Source organism: Delphinus delphis, chromosome 10, assembly GCF_949987515.2.
Source record: "Delphinus delphis chromosome 10, mDelDel1.2, whole genome shotgun sequence".
Classification (NCBI taxonomy): Eukaryota; Metazoa; Chordata; class Mammalia; order Artiodactyla; family Delphinidae; genus Delphinus; species Delphinus delphis.
This window is the reverse complement of record NC_082692.2, coordinates 99981075-99987123: the sequence shown is the minus strand read 5'-3', so window position 1 is coordinate 99987123 and position 6049 is coordinate 99981075.

Here is a 6049-nt window from a genome sequence, read left to right as displayed (position 1 = left end):
TAACACAATTGTAAAGCAATTATACTCCAATAAAGATGTTAAAAAAAAAAAAACTGTGCTTACCGGCACTTAATATTCAAAGGGCTTGCAGGGGCTGTAAATGACAGCAACCCTCAAGGAACATTCTAGGGTAGGTAATCGAAAAACATTTAAAACTATGGAGGACTTGCCATAAGCCATTTCAAGAGGGAAATTTAACGGACACCGTTTTGTTTATTTTTGTTTTGTTTTGTAACCACATGGAAAGAGGTCCCCATTGCCAATGATTACAGAAAGAAAGATCAAAATCAAAATGAAGTATCACCTCACACCCGTCAGAAGGGCCATTATCAAAAAGTCTACAAGAAAGGCGAGACAGGGCATGGAGAAAAGGGAACCCTCCTGCGCTGGTTTGGGAAGGTAACTTGGTACCAGGCACAGGGGAGAACAGTATGGAGGTTTGTTAAAAAACTTAAAATAAAGCTACCACATCACCGGGCAACCCCACTCTTGGGCCTCTATGTGGAGAAACACCAAAATTCAAAAAGACACATCAACCCCCTGTTCACTCTGACAGTATTTACGGGAGTGAAGACGTGGAGGCAAACAAAGGTCCCACAGCAGATGGATGAATGAAGAGGATGTGGTACATATACCCAACGGAATATGACTCCGCCACAACAGCAATGAAATCATGACTTCTGCAGCCACATGCATGCACTGGAGATGATCACCCGAAGTGGAGAACGTCAGCGAGGAAAGGACAAATAGCATACGAGACCACAGAGGGGTGGAATCTAGCAATCGACACAAATGAACATATTAACAAACGAGAAACAGACTCACAAACTTAAAAAACAACTTCTGCTTACAAGACAGGGAAGGTGGGCGGGGAAGGGAGGGAGAAAGGGAGTGATGAATATATACACATGAATATATGTAAACTCGATAATTACCAAGGACCTAAGGCTTAGCACAGGGAACTCTAGTCACCAATCAGTTATAACCTATATGGGGAAAGAATCGGAAAAAGAATAGATATCTGTATATGTATAACTGAATCAGGTTGCTGTACAGCCAACACAAGCACAACACTGTGAATCCACTCTGTTCCAATATAAAATAAAATTAAACTTAAAAAGAAAGGAAATCCGAACGATATTCTCCACAGGGCTCCGTGACTTCTGTTACTATCAAATTCCTGGAACCCGAACAGCCTTGTGTCCCAAGTCTGGATTGTGGCGGAGCTGAGGGACCTGGGTAGGATGGGCCAGGAAACGAGACCCCCTTGCACCTGGAGTGCCAGGTTCCCTGAGGATGGGACCACGACCTACAGATACAGGTGGACCGAGCTGAAGCTCAGCCAAGCCGAGTGCACCCAAAGGCGGGGGGACCTTCCGGCTGGAAGAGATCTGAAAAGTCACCTGGTCTCGAAGTCTCCTGATTCTGGGTTTCCACCAGCAGCCTCCTTCCTCGGAATCCCCCACCTATGAACGACAGCATGCTCAGCACTGCCGTGTCGGCAGGGCTTGGGTTTTGCCTGAGGGTTGAAGGGGAAGAAGGAAGCAGCAATGAGGCACCAGCCCGTAGCTGTTTCTTCTGGCATATTCCACCCTAATCTACAACCCGGGAAAGCGACTTTCTCTATGGCTCTGGTTGCCCGAGTAACCAGTTGGGCCTGAAGAAGTGCTGCCCCCTTGTGGGCGTCCCACATGAAAACAACTTGAAAACGCGTGCTCAAGGGAACTTCATATTCAAAAGGCCTGCGGGGGCTGTAAATGACATCTGCCCTAAAAAGAGATGCTCGCAGAGGTAATGCAAAAAGAATTCAAGACAGAGCCGACCATCACGCAGCGAATTCAAGAGGGAAACTGTACTCACACCATTTAAAACAAAACCACCTGAAATGAAGAGCAAACTGCTGGTTACCCAAAGGACAGGTGTGTGGGGAGGAATCAGTTAGGATGTTGGGATTCACATATACACTACAACATGTATAAAATAGATAACCAACGAGGACCTACTGTACAGCAGAGGGAAATCTACTCAACACTCTGATATACCCTATAACAGAATAGCATCCACAAAAGTATACATGTATGCATATGTATAACTGTATCAGGTTGCTGGACACCCAAAAAAACACGACATAATTGTACATCAACTATACATCGACAGAAAATAAAAATTAAATTAAGGAAAAAAAAAAAAAAGAAAGGCCCACTCTATTCCCTGCAGGCCTATGTGCCCAGGCCTGGGCTCACATCCTTAAAGCTTGAGCTTACCTGGGTCCCAAGGCAGACTGTCCTGGGGTTGAGGGATCTGGAGAGGATGTGGTAGCAAAGCACCCCATTGCACCTGTAGTGACGGGTCCTCTCTGAATGGACCACAATCTCCAGATCCTGGCGGGCCCTCCTACACGTCAGCCAAACCTAGTGCACCCAAAGAATGGTGGGCCCTCTGGGCTGGAAGAACTTCGAAACGTCACCTGGTCTACACGTGTCCCAGTTGTCGGGTTCCCATGTGCAGCCTCCTTCCTTAGAGTCGTTCTCCATGTACATACGACAGCACCCTCGGCACGGCAGTTTGACAGGGATTGGGGATTGTCTGAAGTTGGGGGAAGAGCAAGGGGGAAAAGAAATGGAACACAAGCCCTTGGGTGATTCTTCTGGCACCTTCCACTCTAATTCATAACCCAGGAACAGAAGTTTCTAAGGCTCCTGTAGCCTTAGTAACTAGAGTTGGACAGGAGGAAATGCTGCCGCTTTGTGGCCGTTTCCCGTAACAACAACTTTAAACCCACTGCTTCACAAAACCGGCTGGGCTGGAAATGACACCTGCCCTCAGGAAACATCCTCGGGGAGGTTATCGAAAAAAAACTCAAGACAGGGCCGACCTTCACGCAGCCAATTTCGAGAGGGAAACTGTACTCACACCGTTTAAAACAAAACCACCTGCAACGATGCGCAACATCGCTAATTCTTAAAGAAAAGCAATTCAAACCTGCAACGAGGTGTCACGTTGCAACGGTCTGAACGGCCATCACCAAAATGCCTACAAACAATAAGTGTGGGAGAGGCTATGGAAGAAACGGAACACTCCTGTGCTGTTAGAGGAAATGTAAATTGCTTACAGGCGCTATGACAGCAGTACGGAGGGTTTTGAAGAAAAAATCGTAAAACTACAGAGAACAAGGGATCCGGCAATTCCACTCCTGGGCCTATATCTGGAGAAACTCATCATGCGAAACGGCACATGCACACCAACATTGCTCGCAGCAGGACATACAATACCCAATACTTGGAAGCAACCAAAATGTCCTTCGACAGATGAGTGGCTAACGTAAATGCGGTACGTATATACAATGGGATATCAGTCAGCCATATAAAAGGATGAAATCATGCCAATTACAGCAACATGGATGCACTGGAGATGATCATACTTACTGGAGGCGTCAGACAGAGCAGGAGAAAGAGCCTAGGGGACCAATTAGAGGTGGGATCAAACCAGCGATAAAAATGAATTCACTTACCAAAGAGAAACAGACTCACAAAGTGAGAAAACGACTTATGGTTACCTGTGTGGAAAGGGAGGTGGGGGTGAGGGAGGGAGAAATTAGATTATTGAGATTAACAATACACAATAATATATGTAAACTCGACAATTACCAAGGACCTACTGCTTAGCACAGGGAACTCTAGTCACCAATCAGTTATAACCTATATGGGAAAAGAATCGGAAAAAATGGATATCTGTATAAATGAATCAGGTTGCTGTACAGACAACACAAACACAATACTGGAAATCCACTGTGTTCCGATATAAAATCACTTAAAAAGAAAAGAAAAGCAATCCCAACGATATTACCCACAGGCATCGGTGACCTGGGCTGGTATCACATCCCTGCAGCCTGAGCAGCCTTGTGTCACAAGGCTGGACTGCGGCGGAGCTGAGGGACCTAGGGAGGATGGACCAGCAAATGAGGGCCCCTTGCACCTGCAAAGCCAGGTTCCCTGGGGATGGGACGACCATCTAAAGATCCAGGTGGGACGACCATCTAAAGATCCAGGTGGCCCGTCGTACAGCTCAACCAAGCCGAGTGCACCCAAAGCTCGGTGGACTTTTCGGCTGGAAGAGCATGGATAAGTCACCAGGTCTCCAAGTCTCCTGATTGTGGGTTCCCAGCGGCAGCCTCCTTCCTCGGAATCCCCTCCCCGCATACGATAGCACCCTGAGCATTGCCATGTGGGCAGCGGTTGGGATTCTCCTGGGGCTGAAGGGTAAGGGGGAAGCAGCAATGAGATGCCTGTCCTTAGCTGTTTCTTCTGGCACATTCTACCCTAACCTGCAACCCAGCAACAGGACTTTCTCTCTGGCTCTGGTTGCCCGAGTAACCACAGTTGAGCCTCAAGATGTGCCGCCCCCTTGTGCACGTCTCCCGTAACAACAAGTTGATAACCGGTGCTCAAGGGCACTGCATAGCCCCAGCGGGCCTGCGGGAGCTGTAAATGACACCTGCTCTCAAGAAACGTCCTGGGGTAAATAATCGAAAAAGAATTCAAACCAGCGTCGACTTGCCAGAAACCGTTTCAAGAGGGCAATTTGATGGACAGCGTTTTGTTAATTTTGTTTTGGTTTGTAACCACATGGAAAGAGATCCACATTGCCAGTGATTACAGAAAGTAAGATCAAAATCAAAACGAGGTATCACCTCACTCCCGCCAGAAGGGCCATCATCAAAAGTCTACAAACAACAAAGGATGGAGAGGGCACGGAGAAAAGGGAACCCTCTTGCACTGCTTTTGTCAAGGTAAATTGGTACCAGGTACGGGGGAGAACAGTATGGAGGTTTGTGAAAACACTTAACATGAAGCTACCACATGAGCAGGCAATCCCAATCTTGGGCGTCTATGCGGAGAAAAACTAAAATTCGAAAAGACACATCAACCCCATGTTCATTGAGGCAGTATTAACAGGAGCCAAGACGTGGAGGCAACCAAAGGTCCCACAGCAGACGGACGAATGCAGAGGATGTGGTACATATACCCGACGGAATATGACTCCGCCACAATAGCAATGAAATAATGCCTTCTGCAGCCACATGCATGGACTGGAGATGGTCAACCGAAGTGGAGGCCATCAGAGAGGGAAGGACAAAGAGCATAGGAGACCACAGAGGGGTGGAATCTAGCAATCGACACAAATGAACTCATTAACAAAAGAGAAACAGACTCACAGACTTAGAAAACAACTTCTAGTTACCAGAGGGGAAAGGTGGGCGCGGGAAGGCAGGGAGAAAGGGAGGGATGAATATATACACACGAATATATGTAAACTCCAAAATTACCTAGGACCTACTGCTTAGCCCAGGAAACTCTAGTCACCAATCAGTTATTACCTATATGGGGAAAAAATCGGAGAAAGAATAGATATCTGTATACGCATAACTGAATCAGGTTGCTGTACAGCCAACACAAGCACAGCACTGTGAATTCCCTCTGTTCCAATATAAAATAAAATTAAGCTTAAAAAGAAAAGAAATCCGAACGATATTCTCCACAGGGCTCGGTAACTTGTGCTACTGTCACATCCCTGGACCCTGAACAGTCTTGTGTCCCAAGTCTGGACTGTGGCGGAGCTGAGGCACCTGGGTAGGATGTGCCGGCAAAGGAGCCCCTCTTGCACCTGCAGTACCAGCTTCCCTGGGGATGGTACCACGACCTACACATCCACGTGGGCCGTGCTGCAGCTCAACCAAGCCGAGTGCACCGAAAGGCCCGCGGACCTTCCGGCTGGAAGAGCTCTGAAAAGTCACCAGGTCTCGAAGTCTTCTGATTGTGGGTTCTGACCGGCAGCCTCCTTCCTCGAAATCTCCCCACCTACAAAGGACAGCACCCTCGGCACTGCCCTGTGGGCAGGGGTTGGGATTTGCCTGGGGGCTGAAGGTTAAGAGGGAAGCAACATTGAGGCACCAGCCCTTAGCTGTTTTTTCTGGCACATTCCACCCTAATCTACAACCCTGAAACAAGACTTTCTCTATGGCTCTGGTTGCCCGAGTAACCAGCTGGGC